Source organism: Varanus komodoensis, unplaced genomic scaffold, assembly GCF_004798865.1.
Source record: "Varanus komodoensis strain SLA01 unplaced genomic scaffold, ASM479886v1 scaffold19, whole genome shotgun sequence".
NCBI classification, from domain to species: Eukaryota; Metazoa; Chordata; class Lepidosauria; order Squamata; family Varanidae; genus Varanus; species Varanus komodoensis.
The window spans coordinates 2,859,718-2,873,347 of NW_025335550.1; positions in this window are offsets into that span (position 1 = coordinate 2,859,718).

Sequence of the window (13,630 nt, forward strand, 5' to 3'; positions counted from 1 at the left end):
TACATTAAAATGTGAACTGGACAGAATTTTTCTTGTCCCTGCCCAAAAAGTATATTTTGAAGCTCTGGAGGCATTAAATGACACACAACCCAAGCAGGTTTCAGTCATGGCCTCTTGCTCTGAGCAAAGTATTTTTTAGATAATGACCAAGCTTTTCTGATAAAGGCCATCACCCCAAGAACTCTGTTTCCTTCCTTACCTCCTGGTCTCCCCTGCTGACCAAGAGTTCTCTCAGCCTTGCTATATTTTTTCCAGATCAAGTCACTTCTGAACTGCAGCCTCAGTGCAACAGCACAGCTTGCGGTATTGCACAAGGTGCCAGATTTTACTCACTTTTAGGGTTGGCTGAGCTAAAGGCAACAGTTAGCGGGAGGCCAGGAATGGTGCCAGAGCAGAAGAACAAAGAAAGACTCACAGACGAGAGACATGCCAAAGCACACTAGAGCTGGGGGAACTGTTGTTGCTCAACGCCAGTAGAAAACCCTTCCTATTCTTCATTTCTAGTAGAATGCAATGGCCTGAGTGCGGAGGGTCAGCCTGGGGAAAGGTGAAAGTTCACTGCCCATCAGAATGTGCCAGTCTGAGGTTCTAGAGCCAAGAGTTCCTGGTCCAATCCCTGATAACCCCTGATATCCCCTCTTTGCCCCAGAGACCAAGGGATCAGTCCTCGAGCTGACATTCAGCATCTCCTTTTCCGTATGTGTGACCTTTTGGATCGGCAATCTTTCCCGCTTCAGTTAGCCAGATGAAAGTTGGTCTTTTGGAATATTAATGTTTTAAAGTTTATAAATGCACAAGAAACACATATGCATTATGCATCGTGCTGCAATCATATGCCTTGTTATGTTTTGCTCCATGGACATCAGCTGTGAGTACTTTTATTCCCCACTGGAATGCATGAAAATATAATGCCTAATTTCGCCAAACTTCAAAGCAATTATCAAGGACTGTTGTATGTGTGTGGCGTATGTGTACAATCCTTTTGACGTTAGCTGCTTTCCCATGCTGACTCCCAACCTCTCCTTCTCTGAATGTGCTTTTGTAGTGGGCTTATTTGTTGGCAAACAATAAGGAGCTGATTTTGAAAAAGAAAGCAAAAAGAAGAGAAGAGAAGAGAAGAGAAGAGAAGAGAAGAGAGCAGACTTTACTGGCTGACAAAGGTTTTGCAACTCACTTTTTATTACAATGCATGCATTGCACTGCAACAAATCCTTTGTGTTGCAAGTTGAATGAAAAGAAAAAAAAATGTGGGCCTTAATCTCATTCACATTTCTGTGCAGGATGCATCACAAATGTCTTTGCAGATCCTGGAGCCCGTCTGGTATGATCCAAAGCATTCCTTCTCACTCTGTTACACTCTACCCACCCTCACCAAAGCACCCACCTGCCTTTTCCCCTTGCTTTAATTGAAGAAAACCATGCGTACTGATGGAACTTCCTGGCTTATTAACCAGCCAGTGCATGCCAGCCGAATTCCCATGTTGAGAATGGCTTGCTGTGTCATCTGAACCATTCAGAAGCCATGGGCTGTGGAAGGGTCCAGGGCTGCCCTGTTACCTGCTCCAAGCAGACATCCCATCTGGGGTCAGCTGTCCTGACAAGCTACACCCAATGAGGTTAATTATGTAACTCAGGCTGACACATGACCAGCACATTGACTGCGGCTAAGAAGCCATGATGCCAACCAGCCCGTTGTAGAAATCCGACTGGCTGGGGCTATGGCAAGAGGCTGGACTCCCTGCACCCCTAGTCAGCCATGTTTCCATGGCCCAGAAGGATTGCATGGTGGAAACATCTTTTTAAAAATGCTGGTTCGGATTCAGGGTCTGCCTGCTATGGGAATGTGTCTCTTCCTCATTTTGTGGTTCCCCACCACCACTTCCTGCTTCTCTAACTAGCATTTCTAGGGGGCTGGTGAGGCTGCCATAGGAAGGAGGGGATGTGGTGGTCTTCTGAAGCCCATTGCACGTGACTCAAGCTGGGTCCAAGCTGCTTTCTTTCTTCTTGCACCAGGAAAATGGGGAAACAAGTGGCTGCGAGCAAAGGAATGCTAGTGACATTTTGTGCAGCTTCTCCCAGAGAGTCCAGGTTCTCCACTGTGATGCCTACACCTCATTGTGTGTTTCCAGTCTTAATTTTTTTTCATTCCATTTCAGCATCAATCCAAGATGCAGATTTTTGTGTACATTTTTCCTAACAGACACATTTTTCATACACGTTTGCCTACCATATGCATTTCTGCAAGCAATTTTTCCCTGCATCATGCATTTTTGAGTTATTTCCTTCTGCTTGCAAGTTGTGCATATTTCCCTTTGGCACACACATTTTTGTGCATTACTTTTTACCAGAGAGCTGCATCGCAGAATTTGGAGATGTGGGAATACCAAAGGATAATAGTATGTCAGTTCACATATTGAGTCAGTAAGTATAAGTTGGGCAGGTTCATATTAAAATGCAAATGGAATTAATTTCTCCATCCTCCCTATGAAATCCAATAGACAGCTCTTTCTCAGGGGGCTTGGTTTTGGCCAGAGTGCAGCTAGCTTCTGACCACCAATCTGCAGGGCATTAGAACAGTCCTCCTAATTTGTATGTTGTATGGAACCAAGGAAATCATAGGACAATTAATTTAAAGTCCCCCCTGCCTGGCATTCCTTGATTCAGCACAGAGCTTAAAACCTTTAGACTTTCAGCAAATCTTCTTAGCCGTGTGCTCATTGTTCAGGTGACAATTAAAAATGAGAAGCAATATTCTGCGTTTGGCAGAATAACAATACGCTACTTAATTTCATTTCCTTAGCAAGCACAGGCCAACATTTGCTTCTTGCACTGAGATCTAAAAATAGCTTCTTGTATTTTTTTAGAAACATCTTCAGAGTTATTATTATTTTTATAAGTAGCAGCTCTCGATACTCTGACATATACATGGATTCTTCTGAAGGGCTCAGATTTTCGAATAAAAAGGTCCTTTGTCTGTTTTGGTTTGTGATCCTTTAAAGATGATCAGAAGCCATTCTTAGTTCGACCTTCAATGCACCCACAGGGCCAAAGCACCCATTACGTACAGAAACATGTAACGGGACTGATGCTTCAAAAGGAAAAGAAAGTCAGATGTGTGAAAGCGCCCTCTTGCCTTGCTGCTCCTTTCCTCCAAATGAGTGAGGCGCAGACTTTCTCTGCACCGATACTTCATCATGATCTGTGCTTACTGTGCCCATGTTCCATTCCCTCGAAATTCTGGGTGAACTAGAGCTTTTAAAGGTAGCGCTTGAACTGAAGCGTGTGCCCTTTGTCATAGCGTTTCATTCTTGTTTTTGTATCTTACTAATTCCTTCTTGACTACCGAGGACGCTTGCATTGCCAACACACTGGAAAAAAGGCATCTTGGACTGGCTGCGTGTTGGACCACAGTAAGATTCTCTTTGCGCAGTGTTTGTTTGTTTATTATGTAAAGTTTTTCTATGTCGTCCCATTACTAAAAAGTCTCTGGATGGCTTATAAAGGACAAAAAACCAAAAAGCCAAGAACGAAAAATCACAACGACAACAACAACACACTGCATCCAATAAATAATGGTAAAAATAAGGATAAAACCAATTAATTATTAAAATGCTGGGAAAATAAAAAGGGCTTTGCCCGAGGCCGAAAAGAGCAGCGTGACGGCACCAGGCGAACCTCCCTGGGGAGTGTGTTCCTGCTGCATCCGTGTGCATGCTGTGGAATGGCAAGCAGCCCTATGCATAACTACATCGAGGACTCCTCCTGGAACATAAAACAGCGTCATGTCAATTTATACATGTGCAAGAGTTGACAGAGGAGGTGGGCAGTACAAATTAAATGATGGAACTGAAGAATGCAGCGATCTGCGTGTGCACAATTGTCTGTACAACACTTGGAAATGCAGCCACAGAGGAATATAAGAAAAAGCATGCTGGATTAGACAGGTCCTAGCCAGTCCATTCTCCTGTTGTGTATCCAGTCAGATGACTATGACATTGATGGGCAGGCTACACTTGCAGGATATTTTGAAAAGCAAAGTGAAGCGAAGCAGAGCAGAGCAAAGAGCAGAGCAAAGCGCAAAGCGCAAAGCAAAAAGCAAAAAGCAAAAAAGCAAAGCAAAGCAAAGCAAAACAAAAAGCAATGCAAAAAGCAAAGCAAAGCAAAAAGCAAAGCAAAAAGCAAAGCAAAAAGCAAAGCAACGCAAAAGGCAAAAGGCAAAAAAGCAAAGCAAAGCAAAGCAAAGCAACCAGACTCCTGTGAAGTGCCGTCTTGAGCCTAGTGTACTAAGAATGAAATATTTCTAAACCCAAAGATTTCCCAGTCCTATATAAAAACCTCATTCTCCTGCTTATCCTGGGCTTTTTTCATTTCAGCAGCATAATCTAGGGAAGGGTATTTGTCATGTTGTTCCTGCTTTTGTTAAATAACTAGGAGATCCCCCAGAGAGCTACTTGTAGATCCAGGTCTACTTTCCATCATGCCTGCCCCTAAGCATGGTGGTTACCTCCGCTGTTGCTGTCCAGACACCTCCACTCGGAGATATACTGCCCCGGATTCTGGAGGTAGCATATAGCCATTGTGACGAGTAGCTATTGGTAGCTATCTTCTCCAGACATTTCTCTAATTCCCTGTCCATAATTCCAAATGCAAGGATTGCACTTCAGAAACAGGGCACCTAAATCTAGTCTCCAAAACCTGTGGAGGAGCATCTCAGGAGCATTCCTGTCTCCAAATCCATATCTTTTATTTTTGGTGGCAATGAGGGCAGCCACATCCATGCTGGAGTCCCAGTTTCAGCACACTGGAATATCTGTCACACTCATGTATTTGTATTCAGATCCCTGGGGTAAAACACATCATGAAAACTTAGTTCTTGAACTTATTAAAACCTTGGGGTTTCCTTGAAGCCAGTGGATAAACAAGCTTTTTCAGGACTGCAGCTTTGGATTTCCGTGCCCTCCTCTATTTTGACAAGATCTTTAAATAACACTGCTCTTAAAAAGAAGGGAAAATACATTCAGAGAGATCAGATGTTCCCCCCCTCCTGTTCCATCATGTGCAAATCTTAGTAAATGGCCAGGACACCTCCATATAGAACAGTTCCCGAGGATGCTCACCAGTTACTCTTTGCTATGCAAAGTCTATGTAATATTTTTAGTAGTTCCTCATAAAGCCAGCTTTCAGGGCGAGATAAGGTATCTCAGCTGTTTCATATGGCATTGAGTGGAAATCCGGCATGCAAATTACAGCCTCAGACAGGCATATTTGACACAAAATTATTTAAATTTGCAAAGCTGTTTCCATTGTTACAGGGAGGAAGAGAAGGAGAGGGTTCTCTCATGCTTCCAGATATGTACTCGGTGAAAAACAGGAGGGGGAGAAATCTCAGAAAAAGGAAGAGGTTCTCCTTTTGAAAAGCAAAAACATTTGATATTGAAGACCTGTTTTCCACCTCCGGGTTCTGCAAGCACTGTGGGCCCAGCTGCGGTGCAGAGGGAGATGGCAGGTTCTTCTAGCAGGCAGCATCAAGGTGTTGGAGGAGAAAGGTCAGGGCTGTGCAGTTTGCCCTGGGCTGCTAACTCCTGCCTGCTGCCTTATTCATGACGGAAGATGCTTCCCCATCGGCAGCGTTCCAGGAAGATGCAGCTACTGGTCCAGGTTTTGTGGAGGCGATGGGAGGAACAGCATCTCATGGCAAACTGCCGCACGCTGGCCCCATCATGAGGGCTGGTCCACAGGCCTCCATGTACATGGCCGGCTTATGCGGGTGATGAAAAGGCATGAGGCGGTGGCCCCCCAGTTGGGCCAGGGGGGCAGTCACTGACTTGGCTCAAATCCCAGCTCAGACTGGCCTCGCGTCGTGCAGGGAAGGAAGGAGATGGCGGTTGCCTGAGGAGGACCGGCACAGCTGCTTCTGGGGGCTCGGGGCAAGGATGGCCCTGAGGAGAAGAGGGCAGCTCCCCCTGGTTCCTTTCTTGGTTTGGTTAGCTGCTTCTCAGCCGAAAAAGCAGTGAATGCGGCGAAAATAAGTCAGCCCCTGCGTCGGATGGTTGTGTTAAAAAGGCAGAAAGGGAAATATGGATGGGGAAGGAGGAAGGGAAAAGGGCTCGTGAACTTAGCAGGACTGACCTTGCTTCCCATTTCATCTGCCTGCCACTGCAGCAGGCCCCTGGTGTGTGTGAAGCATCGCCGCTTCCGTAGCTCACCCAGGACCAGCTCCAGGTACTGTGGGGAATGAGGACCAGGGGTCCTTTGGCAAGCCCCTTCCCCCTCAGTGGGCTGCGGCTGGCTGGGGTTGTGTGTGGCGTGGCAGCTGGGCCTAGTTGCCATTTTAATTTCCTGCAGTGATCCAGAGGGCTGCTGGACCTCCGTGCAAAATTAAAACAGAGGTGTTCTCACAGCAGTTCTTCTGCCCCTTCCAAACAGACCGGGACAAATATTTTCTAATTAGCAGCTTTATTATGTTGCAGCTGCAGTAGAAAAGAAGAGTATTGCACAAGCCACTAACTACACACACACACACAAAGTTAGAATACTGACCAGGAAGAGAATGAGGATTGCAGAGAAGAAGATGATTCCACACTGAATATTGCCTTGCTTCCAAAACTGAAGAGAGGAAACCATTTTTCCAGGTGGGCCAGCCCATTTCAGGGCCAATTGCCTGGAGGGTCTAGAGGTTCTCAGCTGCTCAGCTCTATTAATTTGGTACCCAGTCCTCTGATGAATGACGGTAGCTCTACACCCTTCTTTATTAGCATGCTAGACTAGAATAGCTTGGGGTCCTGGATTAGACCCCCTCCCCTCAATACGTTCACCAGTGAGCTTTCCCCAACAGTGTGCTCTTCAGGAACATTGGATTGCAACTTCCATCTTCCCCAGTCAGCACAGGCAACAGGAGAGAGGAAGTTTCAACCAAGAATGTCCTAGTTTGTGGATCACTCACTTGACTGCTTAATCATAACACCCTGTAGGCACAAAGACCACAAGCAGTTCTTCATAGCTGGGGAAAAGACTTCACCAAACATCTCCCTCAAGAAAAGACTTTCTGCTGTCCCAGGCGATCCCTTCTATCCGGTGAGAATTCGGGCCCATCTATGTGGCCCAGAATGGTCAATTATGGCTGGAAATGGACCTCCAACTTCTCAGACAGCACATTTTTATTCTCCTTCAGTTGACCTCTTTCACTGGAGAATCAGCTAAGCCTTCTGCATAACAAGCAAGCACTCAATGATTGACTTCACCTTTTCTACATCCAAATTAAAATACTTTTTTCCCTACATCCAACCATTTGTCAAATGCAACTAATACAACATCCTCTTTGCCAGGTGTCTTGGGGATGTTCGTAAGCAGGACATTAGTCCATGGCAAGGTCACCCAAGGCATTTTCCTGCCTGAAGATGGCATCCTTTTCCATCCCTTCTGCCAGATCCGAATGGACTTCCAGCTGGATCTTGCTTGGACCATGTTGCCAGTACACCGTCCTGCACTACACCAAAGGCCAGCAGGCTAGCTTGGGAGATGTTGCGAGGCACCTCTCGTGGCAGGCCAGTCCTTACTGAACGCCTTCCTTTTTGTTGTTCTTTTGGACTGTTTTCTCCTCAGTATTTTGGAAATCAGAAATGTTGTGTCTAAACTTCTTGCTTGAACTGAACTTGAAGACTAGATAGAGAGGTCTTACCTTACACGTGTGTTTTCCTTGCTTGCTTATTATACCCTTGACAACAGACATCTGAACATGAGGACTAATTAAGCTGAAAAGCTTTGCATGGGCAATGTGCAGTGTCGTGCATTGGTTAGAGTCTTGGGCTGCAGCTTCGGAGATCCAGGTCCCGGTGTCCATTCAGCCATGAAATTCACAGGGTGACTTCGGGCCAGTCACAGACTCTCACTGTCTCAGGCATGAGCAAAAGGAGGGGAAGCAGTTTGCAAACTGCCAGTCATTCCCAGCTAGCTCAAGGGCCCAGAGAGAGAAATAAAACACTTTACAGACTCTGCACATCTGTTTTAGACAGGCAGGACACACTCTGCGAAAGCTCACGAAGCACACGCAACACAAAAAGTTGTGCCCCTACCATGCAATGCACAGCAGCCAGTGAAAAAAAAATATAGTGAAGGTAACATAGTTTGTAAAAATAATACAAGTATGAATAAGCCACTGTTACAGAAATTAAAGCTTTCTTTTCTAGTTGCGCAGATAATAGGAGCCTTCTTCCTCTAAGAACTTAATCTAGCATATTAAATTAAGCAAAATAATCCTCTTGTATTTATAACAAATAATTAGCTGCCGGCTTTCCCACCCTAGCCCCCAACCCCTGCTTTAAAGAGGAATAGGGAAAATGGGATGGAGGGATGACTTAAAAGATTTTTAATGCATTTTCCATACTAATATTATTTTTAATAAGGAAAACCATGGTGGATTTAAAACTGCAATTAATGGCAATTATAAAAGCCAAGAGTGCAGAAATGGCCGGTTTTAATTTTAGCCCCATCTATTGAGTTAGCATTCCTCTTAACGGCCATCAGGATTAATTAGCTAGGAAGAACAAGATGATGTTGGATTCAAACAATAAAAGGTGAGTATATGAATGGAGGGTGGACTCGTGTGTGTGTGTGTGTGTGTGTGGGGGGGGGGGGTATCTTTCCCCACACTAACAAATCTATTGGGACATATAAACAAGGCCAGAAAGGTTTCTACATTATATTAAATATTCTGTTGAATAGGGAACAGATTCATATGTATGATGCAGTCCCAATGCAGAAAAGCCATAAAGAGTCAGTGTGGTGCAGTGGTTACAGTGCTGACCTGGGGCTTGGCAGGTTCAGGTTCTAGTCCCCACTCGGCCATAAAGGTTTCTGGGTAACTTTGGACCTACCTTACAGGACTTACAGGACTCAGAAACGCCCAAGGGTGATCATCACTTGGGTGTTTCTGAGAAGACCTAATTACAGTGCAGAACCTCAGACCAGAGAGCAAATTTGGCCCATTTGAGATTTTCCAAACCTGTCCCTTCTGCCTTCCCCAGCATCCTATCCTTACCCACTGTGACCCCATCACTTCCCTTCTTCCCCCATCCAGTTGCTTTCCCACATTTTGTGGAGCACCTATCTCCCAAGACCTTGGCAGCTGAGTAACCCTTTCTAAGGCTAAAACGTATCAGGACTTGGAGGTCTTGGTCCAGTGCCCCTTGCATTTGGCCATGTCAGGCGGTGGTCCACCCATGCTTTGGAATGTGGCCACGTTCAAAATGGAACCTGCCATGTTGGAACCCTGAGAAAGGCCCGGACCACCTGATCTCACTGGAACTGGGCACTCCTCCCAGGTCCTTGGCGTCTCAGTCCTCTGAAATACCGTAACCGAGAGAGCCCTGTTCGCCTATAAAAACAGAACTAGCTGGGCCTTTTTTCAGGGAATCAAGCAGGTTCCATGAGGAAGTGACAAACAGCCACCATGGAATTATTGGCGGCAATTTTTTCCAGCCAGCTCGGCTTTTGACGCCATAATATAACCACCGTCATTCTCTTCACGACTCGTCAAGATTTATGGCCCCATAGATTAATTCAAAATATGGAGAGAGGCAAATGCTTCCTTCAGGTTGCTCTATTTTGCTGTTGCTCAGCATCTGGAAAAAGGACCCAATTCTTGGTTCTCCTCAGGAGCAACCTTGTGCACTGACATGGGCCATCTCAAATACAGGGTTAGGATTGCCCACTGATGATTCCCCCTCTCCTTTTTCTGTTTGCACAATGGCTGGCTAACATTGTACAGTATGATGCTGAAGTTTCATAAAAGGCAACTAATTAGAGAGCAATAAGCAATATCTGGGAATCCCTGGTCCTTGGAAGTCATTAACATTATTTATTATATTTCTACCCTGTCTCTTTTCCTGCAATGAATCCAAGGGGGGCTCACATAATTCTCTGCCCGTCCACTTTCTCCTTGGAGAGTCCAAGGTTTGAAATGGACTTGCATGATCTGGCTTATCCAGTCCAATCCTGGGCATGTCTACTTAGAAGTAAGCTCCAGAGTTTGGTGGGTCTTTCAATCTTCAGTTGAAGAAAGATTGAAAGTCTTTCAATCTGTTTCCTTCATTCATTTGTTTGGCATCTGTGTATGTATGTAAGTCTACATCCTCTAACTTTACCCCACTGTTTCTCCAAAGAGCTCAGAGTGACACCCATCTTTCCCCTTTTATCTTCACAATGACCCTGTGAAGTAGAGTTTTTATCCAAATTCTGTAAGGATGTATTCTTAAGAGTTTGTGCCTTTTTCCCAGGAAGAAGAAGAAACATGGGGCTAGTCGGGCTGTCTTTTGTGGTCGTTGTCACTTTCAATTGCCTGACCTTTTAACTAGCTTTAAACCTTACCTGTCCAAGTCCATTTATTTCTAGGTCTTCATGCAGCCATTGCATTTTCAGGATTCATTCAGCCGACAAAACTAATTGACCAAAGTTGGAAGAGAGTGTTTCACATTGAAGGCAGTAAACTTGGAGGAGAAATACATCGGCGTCGATCTTCCTGTGCTGCTAGAAGCATGATGTTCATTTTGTCGTCCCTTCTCACTTACAACATCCATGCCTAAAGGACTCCTTTCTCTTTCCACATCCTGCCGGTTTACAGCATTAAAAAAATCCTGGAAAATAATTAAAAAGATTCATTTCCCTCTACCTAGCCTAGCTGGATGGCATTTCTCTGCTCAGTCCTTGTCCAGTTTCTTCAGCCTCAGGAAAATAGCAGTAACTCTTTCCTATTCTGATTTGATTTCTGTTTGTGGAGGAAGAGGAAGAGGAAGAGGAAGAGGCAGACAGATGTTTGACCTTGCATGCTCAATTCCCAGCAGAGCTTTCCATACTTACTTGCCACACAACTCATGATGTTTTTAATATCATAACATTCAAGCAGAGGAAATAGAGATGCTTTAGGGCAGCTTTTGAAACTGCGATGCTTTTGTTGTTGACTCCATTAGAGCTATTCCATGTTGTGCCGCAGCAGGTCTCACTGAACCTTAGTCAGGGCTGCCTTCTGGTGTGCAGGCATGCTTGCAAAGAGACTCCAGTGGCATTCTCCATGTGTCTGGCCCCCCCGTGGCTTCTGGGGGCCTTACTTTGTGTTGCAGCATGTAATCACCAGGTCTTATGTCCAGGTCTTATGTCTCCTTCCTTCCTTCCTTCCTTCCTTCCTTCCTTCCTTCCTTCCTTCCTTCTTTCCTTTACATTTATGGAGTGACAGAATTCCCAAGAGCCCATTGCCCACTGGTGTTTCCCATGATGCACCTGGCAGATGCAACATGCTGGGCATTATTTGAGAAATAGACTGATGGAATCATGACTCCTGAAAGCGAGGGAGGCAGGTTCCCCGGCACTGCAGCTGTCGGACTGAGAGTTGACACAGTGCTTCCTGGGGATGGGATACTGAGAAGCGACACAAATCACCCTGCCCACACCTGCAGGACCAGGACTGGGACCAGGCCTGTAGGTGAATTCACGGACTGGAGCCTGTGCCATCATGCAGCACAGCTCGGAGCCCTAGAAGGCTCCTTGAAGTGCTTTCCAGGACTGCTCCCCTTGCCCGCAGTGCCCAGTGTCATCAGAGCATCCTTGGGTCATCTTGTGTTCTCAGTTTGTTCAGAGCCCCTGCCTGATCTTGCCTCTGGCCTGACCCCACCTTGCCAGGAACGTGAGCCATGCCTTCATCCCTGGCCCTCTGTACCTTGCCGTGTGCCTGATCCTTGTGTGCGCCTGGCCGTGCCCTTGCCTCTGGTTCTGCCTCAGCTCATTGGGACCTGCCCCCACTTCCTGACCTTGCCTTCACTGCTGGACCTGCCATTCCTTGCCAATATCTTACCTTCTGGGACCTGCTGTGCTTTGCGGGGCAACTTGTTTCTAGCTTCACCTTTCCCGGTGGCCCTACTCCATCATGCCAGGATCTCCACCCACCTCCATCACTCCTGGTTCTGGTCCTCCAGCCATAGGCATTTATTTATTTATTTAAAATATTTATACCCTGCCCTATACGCAAAAGCGTCCCAGGGCAGCACTCGCCACCTATGTCCTGGACCTAACAGCAGCAGCTTTTCTTTCCAACATGGTAGAACGTATCCATGGTGCTGAACTAAAACAGGTTCATCACCATGGAGGACCATGGACAGCCACAACAAAGCCCAAAACAAAAGCTGTGATGGATGAGGATCCCTGTCAACACAGAAGTCCATGGAAGGAAACTCGTTTGTCCTGGGCAGTGTACAGCTAGAGCTGGACACTGAGACACAGCAAAAAGGCTACCCCCATCACCAGGGCTTTCAGGGAAGGTTGTGCATCACCACTGCCGCCGCTGCTGTTCACTGCAGCACTTCCCTTCCTTCCAATTTTAAAAACAACATTTTCTGCCCAGGGAGTGACTGGCCAGGCACGTACGTGGCTGCAGCTGCTCATTTTATTACTTTTGCTTTTTACTTGTCCCTCTCTACAGCGCAATGGTTTGTATCTCCCAGGTAAATGTGTTTAGCATCAGGGGTAGCAGAAACAAGCTGGCTTTTATTCCTGGAGTCATGATGGTGCTGAGGTTTAAGTGAGTTTAAAATGCAAACAGCAAGCACTTGGAGTTTTTTCTTTCTTCCCCCCAAAAATCAGGATTGATGAACAGCTTTGTCTTTTGCTTTTGTTTTCGCTTACATAGAAACATAGAAACAGAGCGAGTCAGAAGAGGCCTCCCGGGCCATCTAGTCCGACCTCCGGCACCAGCTGGCTCTGCTCACGACATGCCCACCATGTGGACGTCCAGCCTATCCTTGAACACCCGCACCGATGGGGCCTCAACGACCTCTCGTGGAGGCCCATTCCACACCCTCGGGGTCCTGACTGTCAGGAAGTGCTGCCTGACATCCAAACGGAACCTTGGCTCCCTGAGCTTTGCTCCGTTGGAGTGCGTCCTGCCTTCCTCTGCAGGGGAGAACAGGTCTCTACCCACCTCCGTGTGACATCCCCTCACATACCTGTATGTCGCCAACATATCCCCTCTGAGTCTCCTCTTCTCCAGGCTGAAGAGACCCAGTTCCCTCAGTCTTGCCTCATACAGCATCCCCTGCAAACCGGCCACCAACCTTGTGGCCCTACGCTGCACTGACTCCAACCTGGCTATATCCTTTCTGTAATGAGGGGTCCAAAACTGAACACAATACTCCAGTTGCGGGCACACTAGAGTCATGTAGAGTGGTAGTAATACCGCTCTTGATCTAGAAGCCACACTTCTGGCTATGACCACCGCATCACACTGCTGACTCATGTTTAGCCTGCAGTCAACCAGTACCCCGAGGTCCCTTTCACAAGTGCTACTCTCCAGCCACTTGTCACCTAACCTGTACTTATGACAGCTATTCCTATGCCCCAAGTGCAAGACCTTGCACTTATCCACATTGAACGCCATCCTGTTGTCTCCTGCCCACTTCCAGTCTGTCCAGATCCTTTTGGATCTGGAGTACCCGCTCCTCAGTTGGGGCCACTGCTCCAGTTTTAGTGTCGTCTGCGAATTTGATCAGCAGACTGTTCACCCCTTCTTCCATGCCATTAATGAAAAGACTGAACAGGATCAGCCCCAGGACAGAGCCCTGGGGGACCCCACTTGTCACTGGCCGCC